The following is a 12,354-nucleotide window of genomic DNA, read 5'->3' on the forward strand; positions in this document are numbered from 1 at the left end:
TCTATATAGATTTGTATTATCTGCCTTGCAGAGCTTGAGCATACATATGCTCACATAATGCCCTTTCCAGTCTTTTTTACCACTGTATACGCAACACAATTTTCTTCCCAATGCTGGGATTTATCCTAAGGCAAAGAATGGTAGGATGCACATTACAAATAATTATCATGAATATCTCTTAGTGTACTGTTTAGCAGCATTAAGTATATTCATGTGACTATGCAACCATCAACAATCAGCTTTAAATTCACTTGACTGCCATTTCTCCTCCCACTGAGATCTTTGTTTCTCTATGATTTTAATTAATCTAAGTACAATATATGAGTGGAATAGTATTTGTTATTTTATGTGATTGGTTTATCTAGTATAATTTCATTTCCTTTGCCAGAAATTTTCTTCTGTTTAAAAATGGGATTATATTTCTTATATGTATATTTTGTTTTTTACTAATCTACATAGACATCAATGGTTCATTGAGTTTCTTTTATTCTTGACTATTATGAGTGATACTTCTATGAGGAGGGATATGTAAATTTCTTTTTAATAGGCTGGTCTTACCCAACTTGACTACACACACAGAAATATAACTGCTCGAAAAATAGTGATATTATTTTTAGTTATTTTTAGGAAACGACATACTATTTTCAACAGTGACTTACAGATTTGATTTTTGTTGTTTTTCTATGTGCTAATATTACTATTTAATTGGCTACTAAAATTGAATAAATTTATGGTGTAAAATATGAGGTTTTGATATATGCATAGATTCTGGAATGGCTAAATCAGGATTATTAACATTTGCATTACCTCATGTATGTTTTTCATATGTAGAGATAACATAAGTGTAGAATCTGTTAATAATAATAATAGTCACTACTATGCACAATATAGCTCTTGAACTTCTTTTGTCTTACTGCAATTTTAAACTATAACATTTTACATACTCCAGAAGAAACTAAGGGTTTCAATTTTCAAACTTCCATACCAACGCTTCATGGTTTTTGTGTACTGTTTTTTAATCCATTCTAATATGTTTGAACTGGTATCTCACTGTAATTCGGTTTTCTTTTTCCCCAAGAGTAACATTCAAGAGCTTTTCATGTATGTCTCGTATTTTGGATATTAATGCCTTATTTATACCACTAATAAGCTATAGACAGAAAATAGACAATCAATCACTTTCTTTTGGATTTCTGGCTAACAGTGTATTAATATTGCAGAAAATTGGTTAAAAAATTACTGCTAAAATTTTTATCGATATTAGATAAATATACTCTCCTTGAAAGTATACTGTATATAGAAACCTTAATGAGTACACCCACAAACACACAAACACACACACACACACGCACACACGCACACACAGAACTAGTGACAATTCAAGAAACTAGAAGAATAAAAGCCAAAACAAAAAAGTCAGCTGTACTTCTGACATCACTAATAATGAGGAATCCAAAAAGGAAATTGGCAAAACAACTTTTTATAAAGAGCATAAAAAAGAAAACTGTACTTATCAGTTAATTCAGCCAAAGAGTCGAGAGACTTGTACATAAAAAAACATAAAATATTTTTGAAAGAAATACACTATATTAGTGGTTCTTTCAAGCAGGTTCTTCAAAGCCTAAAGGGCTTCTGATGAAGGTCATCATTTTAGCGATCAAATGAATAAAACAATCACATAAAACTATCTAAAATAAGCTTCTTTAATTTGATCTTTAAAAGAGTATCTGTGCTACAGAAAATTAATAATATTTAGAATATTTATTTCATTGTTACTAGAGTTAGAAATTCATTTAATCAAATTGGCTTAGCTTATTCAGTCAGCTCCTGTGATGAGCCTAGCAGAAAATTTTAGCATTAGTCCATATTTGTGGTTCTCTAATGATCAAATTTAAGCATATTTATCTTTATTTTGCAAACACTGTGATGAAGAAAATGACAGATATTACTGCCTTTGTACTCTTCCACTTTTACATAAAAAGTAAACACTGCTTGAGCACATAATGGTTGCTCAACATGTTCTTCAATTAATCATTCATGGGGGCAAATTATCTATTGAAATAAAAAGTATTTTTTGTAAAGTGTTTTTATTGGCATCTAGTATAGTCACTATGTTTTACACTTTATCTTGATTTATTATTAAAGACCATTGATTTGTGTTTATGACATATTTCTTTGATTTTTATGGTAAAAAATAAAATTCATTTTTAGAATAATGACTACACAGAATAGTCTTAGAGGTACTAGAAAAATAACATTGTTACAAATTAGTATACAGAGTGAAATATTTTAAATACCTCATATTACAAATTAAATCTGGAGTTATAAGAGAATTAGGGAAGTACTATAATATGTTCTATCTTTTTGCCTGGAATGTAAACCTAGTTTTGGATCAACTATAACTTCAAAAATTATAACAAGTGGCAAAGTTGTTGGAAGATACATTCATGTTTTTTTTACTACCAAAAAAATTCCACCTACATATCTTTTCTTTTTCTTTTTATAGGAAGAGAAGATTGTAAATAGTTTACTTTTCAAACATTTCAAGGATGTTCAAAGCTGTACAAATAGATGAATAAGGAGGAAGATCTTTTCCTTTATGAATGAGACAGGTCAGATAAAAAGTCAGTAAAATCTATATCGTAGCAAACAGCTGCAGATTCTATGATGGCTGCAGGGAAGGGGCGATGAAGGATGATACTTACCGCAATGGGCTTGAAAACTCTGGTGGGAAGGGAAGGAGTGGGCTGGAGCTTCTCGTGTGGGAGGGTACAGCTCATCAGAGGTGACACACGGGGTGGATGAATGGCAGGGACCTTTCCCTGCAGCTACCCTTTGTACTACAGATCTAACATCCAATATCAGCACCGTAAAACAGAGAAAACTTCCCTTGGACTGTTTCAAAGTTAAAAACAAAAAGCCTCTCACTATCACATGCACAGTGGTGAACAATACTGTGAGAGCTCATATATTCTTTCTCTTTTCTGGTTCAAGTTAAAATGCTTGTCCATGCTATGTAGCATCCTAGAATATAGACTTTTAAAAGCACCAAATATTTTCTTCAAGTTATAATAATAAAAGCTCTTACAGGTAAAAATTATCTATCGGTACTATAATTTGAAAATCCTCAAATTTAACGTGCTTTCAAATAATCAGAACTTTAAAAAGTGGATTTCCTAAAACAGAAACTAACTAATGTACAGGCTTTACTATTCAACAATCTTAAAATGGCAGAACTAAATATATTTCATTCACATACAAGGTTGATCAATAGAAAAGAAACTATAGGCCATAGAAACTAGGTCCTTAGGAAGTGGAGTTTGTGAAACATTCTTTTTTCTAATTTTCCCTAGTCCTCTTTTCCCCCTTCTTTTTAATCTTTTCTTGTAGCTCTGTAAAGTATATAGTTCATGATTCTGGACTATAATTATTCCAGTGTATAACACACCATAACTTCTTACTTATTTAATTGTAACTTAGCCCTCATTGATCAACCTGTCCTCAATCCTTCCTCTTGATTAATTTTCCCAGCCTCTATAACCACCATTTAAATCTTAATGTATTATAAAATCAAAATTGTATTCTTTAAATATTCATTAATATATAAAAACATAAAATTGTGCATATTAATCATCATATAAGGATTTGATACTTTTATACATAATATTTAAATCATGTTTTTCTAAAAGCTGGATGTGGTGGTGTACACCTCTAATTTCAGGATTTTGATGGCTGAGTCAGGAGGATCACAAATTTTAGGCCAGCTTGGGCAACTTAGTGACTTAGTGACACCTTGTCTCAAAGAGTAAAATAATAAAACACCTAGGGATAGAGCTCATTGTGAAGGTCCTGAGCTCAATCCCAGTTACCACCACACACACACACACACACACACACACACACACACAAAGTTAAACATTACCACCACACACACACACACACACACACACACACACACACACACACACCAAATAGTTTCTCTGGTGTGAGAAACTGATAGTAGTACTCCATTTTATTTAAAAACCACATTTTCTTTATCCAGCCTCCAATTGATGGGTAATTGGGCTGTTTCCAATTTTAGCTGTTACAAACTGTGCTGCTGTATACATGGGTGTATATATATCACTGTGGTATGATTCTTTTAATTCCTTTGGGAAGATGTCCAGCAGGGGAACAGCTGGGTCACACAGGACCTCTAATCCTAGTTTTTTGAGGTATCTCCATATTGATTTTCACAGTGTTTGCACCTGTCTAAACTCCCAACAACAGTAGAGAAGTGTTCCTTTTTTCCCCACAGTAAGCCAACGTTTTCTTTTGATTGATTTCTTTTTTGTTTTTTCTCATTGAGTTTATTGGTACATTTTGCGTATACAGTACAGTTACATTCATCATTGGGATTCTGTACCTTCACATGACAGGTCTTGGTTCTCATTTTTTCCCCTTGTCCTTGCCCTCCCTTCACCCCCTCCTCCCCTCCCCCTTCCCCTTTACAAACACTTCATTTCCATTTTCTCATATTTTTTTTTCTTTTCCCTTATTAGCTTTCCCCTATCCTTCCCACTTTCCCTACACCTTTAGGCCCTTTCTTCCCATTTCACATTGTCTATTATATGATTAGGATCTTATGTACCATTATAGTTTATTCACACCAGAGAAACTATTCGGTATTTACACATTTGTGACTTATTTATTTCACTTAGGAGTATGTCCTCAATATGTATCCATTTTCCTATGGATGAATCTAATTTCTTGATAGCAGCCATTCCTTTTGGGGTGAGGTGAAATCTCAGCACTGAGATTTGAATTGATTTTAATGGATCCACAGGTCAAGAGAAAGAACCTCTTTAATAGAGTTTTGGAATTTCATCATTTTTAAATAAATTCACACATTTTTTATTTAAGTGATTAGTATAGAGATTGGTTTAACTAGGTAGCCCAGCTTGTGAGGCTGGCAGCGGCTGAGCAAGAAAGTCTGCCTGAAGTGGAGGGAGGGTCAGAGAGGTGAGGTGTGGTGGTGCCACCCTCGGGAAGGAGTGCCCCACTGAGCTGTTGCTGTGGGAACCAACCCGGGTCCCTCATCCTCTCCTATCGCACTCTCAGGTGTGCAGAACTACAGCTCCCAGCACGCTGCAAGCTCAAAGGCCAAGGCCTTGAGGTGGGGTCTTGGCCTCTTCTGACAGCCCGGCCCAGCAGGAATGAGCCATCGCAGAAACACCACCCTCACTTGGGCTGCAACAAGCTACACCAGAAGAAGCTGGCGTCACCCACGTCCCAGAATCTTCCCCAGGTGTGACAGAGGTGACTATCATCGAGAAGGCACCTGCTGAAGTCCTATGATTTCTTCATGGTAACAAAATGGAATCGTACGATGCCTGAGGACATGAAGAACTTTTACCTGATGACCAATGGCTTCCACATGACCCGCAGTGTGAAGCTAGATGAGCACATCATTCTGCTGGGCAACATGGCCGTGAACAGCATCTCAGAGCTAACCGAGTTCAGTCAAGCAGTCTTCTATGTATTCACTTTCTGATACACCAATTCAACTCTGGCAGACCTGGGAGACAAGACTGAAGCCAGTGGGGACCAGCTAGAGAAGTCTCATTTTGACTCTTGAACTGTGATATTTGAGCTGGATTCATGTAGCTGGAATGGGAAGGGTTGACTTGTCTACAAAACTGGGAAACCCAGCATTAGCACAAGACACTGAGATCTGATTCCTGGACAGAGCATCATACTGGCAATTTCTCACATACTTTTACTGCCTATTATCACCTGCTCATCACCCACCTGGGCCTGCCCCAGTGGCAGTATGCCCTCACCAGGTATGGCACTGGCCCACAGGCTAAACAATGGTTCATGTTGCATAAGCCCATCACCTACCACTCAGATCTTCTCACAGGCGAGACCAACTCCTTCATGAACAAGCTGGATCCAAGCAAAGAGTTTAAGACCAAGAACAAGCACGTAATCCCAAAGAAGAAAGGGCCTGTTCAGACTGCAGGTGGCCAAAAAGGGTGCTCAGGTCCCTTTGCCTCTAAACCCACATATAGCTCTGTAAGCCCTGTCTGCAGATGAGTGCCACCTCCACCTCTGCACCAGCTCCACAGTAGTGATTTCCAAGTAGATGACCCCAGGGAACAACCAGATTCTGTGTAATTATAAGCGTCTTCTGAGTGACCAAAGTCTTAAGGCTTTACTCCCTCGGACATTAGCTGGGAGTTGGAAGGGCAAATATTACAAAATTTTACTCAAGAGTCCTTCCCTTACACCTTTCCAGTAGGTTGTTCCAGCCCCTGCCTCTAAAAGCTGTGCAGGATTTCAGATCTTAAGTGGCCAGAGAAATATTTTCAGAGCTTTTCTCTTTTTCCGCACTTGACTTTTAACCGTTTAGCAGTAATTGGAGTCCCCTGAAAGAAATCACTGGCTTTTGACTCAAACAACATTGGAACTTCACAGTTGAGTACACAGCTATTAGTCACATGTAGCTATTTAGATTACATTAAAAATTTATGCCCTTTACCACATTTTAAGAATCCACATGGCTAAGGCCAGGGATGTAGCTCAGTGGCGCCACACCTGCCTGGTAAGCACAAGCCTGAGAGTTTGGCTAAGGCCAGGGATGTAGCTCAGTGGCGCCACACCTGCCTGGTAAGCACAAGGTCCTGAGTTTGATCCCTGATACTTGGTGGAAAAAAAAAAAAAAAAGGAATTCACGTGGCTAGCAGATTTCAGATTTGACAGTACAGTACAGAGCTATGGAATGTTTCCATCATCACATGAACTTACTTTGGACATCACTATAAGAATAGTTTCATACTAACCTTCCTCAACTCGGTTAATTTTTGTAGTTAGTTAATATCAGTGCCTTAGTTTCATGAATTGTAAGATCTCATAAAAACTTTGAGTATATAATTGTGTATTCTTTGTATACTTTTCCAGGTACATATCTCACTCTTCTCATTTTAAAATTTCCTATAAATCACCTCTTCCTCATCGGTGGGGGGGATCTCACTAGGTAATTTACGCTGGCCTCAGTTCCACAACGATGGTCCTGCCTCAGCCTCCTGAGTGCTGAGATTATAGATCTGTGCCACCACACCCAAAATTCACATATGTTTTAAAATAGTTTCTTTGGTAATATTTTTTTCTCTTTTTCTCACCTAGAGTGTTTTCTTTGGGTGAGCGAGGTTACAAGCCATGTTTTATTTCTTTTCTTTTAAACTTTTTTATTAGTAGGAGTTTGTAGTATGTGATAAACATATGACTTGTAGAGAATCGAAACATACACCTTTGAGAGGTTTTCATTTTTCTTTTTGTTTTGTCTTTGCTTGTCTTTTGTTTTTTGTGAGAATTGCCTGATGAGATTCTATATTTTTTTTCCCAATGGTGAGGAACTATCTTTCTTCTATAATCATTAAACTGAAAAAAAAAGAGTTATGGCATGTAAAAATTTTAGCTCAATCAGATTGTCTAAACATAATAAAACTTTGTAATTATCCAATAATATACAATTTTAGCATTTCTTGTGTCTGTGAATCACATAAGATCACTAGTTATTATTACTTAGTCCAGTTGATGCAGTAAGTTAACACTAATAAGCTTCTTGGCCTCAGTAATATGACTTTCTTTTTTGTTATCTTATTCACTTTTTCATTTACCCTCAAGAAATGGCCTTTTGCTTCATGACAAATTCTCAGTGATAACTGTGAATACACAGTTGCTCCTTTTGCTTACTATATTTCATATGCGTTGTCTTTTATTTTTCTGTTGGCTTCTGTGCATATGTCAGGCTTCTTTGATCTCAGTTCCAAAGTAAGTCATAGTATATATAAAATATACTGCGTTGTGCTCCCAATTCAGTGAAAATCAATAACCGTATCATGTATTGGAATCTATATGAGCTTACAAAAACAATGAGGTAAATAGTATTATTCACTAATTATGTGCTTTTAGTAATCATTTGCTTCTGTTTTTGTATGTTATTTTATTTATTCTGTATAAAAACCCATATTGCTGATTAGAAGAATCTGGGAAGCTTGCCTGCAGTCATAGAGTTCGTATGCATTGGGCCCAGGATATGAACATAGATGTTTTGACTTTTGCATTATGTGTTTTGCTATACAGCAGTATTATCGAAAATTAATGGCTTAAGCAACATACATTTATTGTTTGATAACTTCTTTGGATCAAGAGTCTATGCTCAGCAAAGCATAGACATTGCTAGTCTCAAAAGACCTTGATCAAGAAGTTGTCAGGGCTATGGTCTAGGCTGAGACTCGACTGTGGAGGTACCCACCTGAGTGCTTGCTCAGTTGTGTGAACAGTCGTGCCCCTTGCAGTTGTGGGACCAAAGTCTTCCATATCTGGCTGGTTCTGAGCTGAAGACTGCCTTAGCTACTAAATGATCTTAGAGTTCCTCCCCATGTGCTCCTCCCAGCGTGAACTATTGCTTTGTCAAAGCTATCAAATAAAAGACAAAAGGGGGCTGGTGCTCAACAACAAAGTCGCTCTGGTCTCTAGAATTTCCTGTAATGTAATCACTAATTACCTTATGGAAACAGGCTTCTCATCCCATTTACCACACTCTGTGTGGTAGCAGAAAGTCAGTTTCTGCCCACACTCAAGGGAAAGACTTCATGTAAGGCATAAAGATATGAGGCTGGTGGCATGGAGAAGAACTTTTCATCAGAACCACATTTCTTTAAACTCTAGACACAGCTGCTATGTTTGGCATTCTTTTCTCCGCCACAGTGGAAAAGAGGTAATATCATTATTCAAAGGAATTCCATCTCTGTGGGCTCATTTTTAAAACTGTACTCCCACTCTGAATTCCATTTTTACTCATCCATAATTCTTCCCTATGATGTCAGAAATTATATCAATATCTATATTTATGATAAATAGGGTCAGGTAACTAACAATTATATTATATTATACTATATTTCACTTCAGAATGACTTCCATTCAAATTCTTCAAACCTTTGTCAAGAAAAATATAGGGCATGAGATTGCAAACAGTAAATTTATGTCTATATGACTTTTATGTAAGATTCTCAAGAACTCAGTGGACAACTAACATAATCAAAGAAATATAACAAGTCACAGAATGTGTAATGAATGTGCACGCATTTAATACTTTTTATTAACAACGTAAAATAAATACTAGAACTTGACTAAACATCAAAGTATTCATGTAAGTTCCTAAAAAAGTTAAGACATTAAAAATTCACATTAATCAAGTTTTAGTTTTGAAATTTGATGAAATGCTAGTACATCATCTATTATTTTTCATGAAGTAAAGTAAATAAAAGTTAGTATTCCTTAAGACATGTGAAAGAATACTTTAGCAACACCTCTCATTTTTTAGTATTTGTGCTTTACAGTTAAAAGAAAAGACAAATGGCAAAGTAGTTTGGTTTTAATATCACCAAGATTTTGTCCAACTGCTAATGACTTCTTACCTGTAATTTTCCATCTTTAGCAAGAATTATCTGTGGTCAACATATTACCATTTAAATCACAATCTAACCAAAATTCCATATGATATGATATATTTCCTGCTACATAAAAGTTCTCAAGTGATAGGAACAAAGGAATAGATCAATTTTATGGATTATATCTTTGTAGGCCAAGAAGTTTGAAAAACTAGAGTAGAGAAAACTTCTAGAAGTTCTGGAATTTTTCACAACAAGGATCTGAATATACAGAGTCTTATTTTAGCATGATAATCTTGGAATCTAGATTTTACTAACTATAAAATTACTATACTCACTTCTTAACCTCACTAGTAACCTTACATTATTATTTTTTATTTTGTAATTTAATCAAATTATTTTATTTTTACTTGCAGAGACGAATATGAAGGAGAAAGCAATAGGTGCTTCTAGTTATATGCTGTAACTAACTGTTCTTCCAGTTGGTTTAGACTGCTGAAACATTGCTGGAGACGTTTAATGCAATTCATGTTGATTATATATATCTTTGAATGATTATTTTATATTTATAAGTAGTGCACTCTATGCAAAAGGTTTATTTATTTTTTTGTTAATTATTTATTACTTTTTTCGTGTTTGGAATAAATCCAATAAATCAATTAGTGTTCTTCTCTCTGTAGAAAATCTGTTTCAACTTCATGTCAGCTAGTTTAATTTAAAAGGCCATAGACTTCTCTCCCTTTTGCCACTTTCACAATAATTTTGCAAGTAATCCATTTGTGCTAGTGCTGCCTATTTAAAGAATCATATAACGTTTTGCAGGAAAACATTAAATTTGCAATTATGTTTTATATCACACACATATTTAGTTTCTATAGCATACATATACATGTATATTTTGTGTATATATGTGTATATATGAGGGAATATATATTTAAATATATATAAAAGAAATATATATATATATATACACTAGTATATATAGTATATGCACATACTAGAAATGTGTATATATATATATATATATATATATCTTCTACAACCAAATACTGTGCTAGAGATTAATATAAATTATTCAATATAATGCAAATTATTCAATGTAAAGATAGCTTCTACTATAAATTCATTGAATAAATCTTTTCCCACCATCAAATCTAAGGTGAGTTTTGGTGAGAAAATCCAAAACTGTCTCAAGTTAGAAAATGCAAAGGATGGTGACCGCAGTCCTAGATGAATTGCCTGTCAGTGGGAATACAGCATGTTACCATTGGAAACACAATGACCTCTATATCATGTATCTAAAGCGATCGTTCCCTCCCTGCCTTCTACCTTCTATCAGCCATCACTTACTAGATAGATTCCTGACAACTTGCTATGCCTAGCTGTTAACCACGATAAACCTAACTGTGACACAAAGAATAGTTTGTAAAGATATCTATAACATGAGGTAAATATGTATTGTTTAGCTTCAGAAGCTTTTCCTTCCAGAACAGAGCTAGTGACATCAACAATAATAACCAAAGCTTATGATTGTTTACTTCTTTTCTGTACCAGACTTCAGTTACCATATCAAATAAGCAATCTCATTCACTCATCAAAACAATCAAATGGGTTCTTTTTATGCAAACTGTCTTATATACAATTACTAAACAGAGGGAAGCATTTAGCATCATAAAGAAGTTGTATTGATTCATAAAGTAGTTTCCAGTAAATTTATGTTCTATTGCAATCTGGAAAACCATTCTTTCCAAATAAAAAGGAAGACTTAGCTGTGTAAGAAGATTATAAATGAAAAAAATTTAAAATGTGGTTTATTGCATAAAAATAGAGCCTACATGAACATTTGTAATTGATAATACATTGATCTCTCTGAAGAATCCAGTACTATAGATGAATGAGCTGCACAGTTATCCCTAGGAAGTAAAATAATAAGTTAATAAGCATTGATAGATCACATATTCAATTCTGTTTTACTATATAAATTTAATTTATTTCAGTGCTATATAAAAACATAAATTTGAATACCTTGAAACAGACTAAATAATTTCTCAGAAATCAACAAAGTAAATTATTTGCAAATGAGTGTGTACTGGGAATTTGAACATATTCTTGAACATATTTTAAGTTCGAAAATGCAATGAACATGTGACCTGTATTTTGGGGTATATTTTCTGATGGTTATACATTTCAGTCACAAATTAAAATATAAGTTTATAAATAATTTACTTTTTTGCTAATATGTGAAAGACTAGAAGGAATATTTGGCCATTTGGAAATGTATATGTGTTTGAACATCATTTAGCTTAATTATTACAAGAAAAATGGTTAATTCCAAAATTTCCTGGGTAAAAAAACACATTAGAAATTATATTAAAAAATTAGACAATTATTATTAGTATTATTATTATCAAACTGTTGTAAAAATCTTACAAAGAACCTTTTTGTCTTTCTTTATGTAATCATATAGTAGTATAATATTTAAGCCAATTTTATGCCTTATGCAAGTGTGGTTCTTAGGATTTGCATTATATTCCTTAAGCCAGATTCAGATTTATCAATTATGTGTACATTTTGTGTGCTATCCTAAGAGAAGGTGTTCCCTACATATTTTCCATTTATTCAAGTGTCTTTAGGAGATTATATTTGTATTCACATAGTCACATCTCTGCAATATACCATGTTTAAGAAAGGAGATTAGTTAGTACATTATTGTACATCAAAGAGATTTTTGCTGTGAGTGGGAAATATGAGATCTGAGTTGCACCAAACCTGCTTGCATTCCACTTGTGAAATACATGTAATCATTAACAGAACAGAAAATACTGGAGACGTGCTTTCTTTTCAAGTCTTATTCAAGAAGTCTGCACGATTTAGCCTGCTCAAAAAAACAATTAAGAAAGCAAGCATCACAATGTTA

At 34.4% G+C, this 12,354-nt stretch overlaps 1 protein-coding gene and 1 pseudogene across 9 annotated transcripts in view; both read left to right on the forward strand.

Annotated features, from left to right (window-relative positions):
- Pcdh15 (protocadherin related 15) overlaps positions 1 to 12,354 on the forward strand; it is an 802,311-nt gene that overhangs the window by 310,500 nt on the left and 479,457 nt on the right. The window lies entirely within an intron of this gene.
- LOC104867213 lies at positions 2,688 to 6,078 on the forward strand (annotated as a pseudogene).

This window comes from Fukomys damarensis, unplaced genomic scaffold (genome assembly GCF_012274545.1).
Source record: "Fukomys damarensis isolate Sample0158 unplaced genomic scaffold, DMR_v1.0_HiC HiC_scaffold_20, whole genome shotgun sequence".
Taxonomy (NCBI): Eukaryota; Metazoa; Chordata; class Mammalia; order Rodentia; family Bathyergidae; genus Fukomys; species Fukomys damarensis.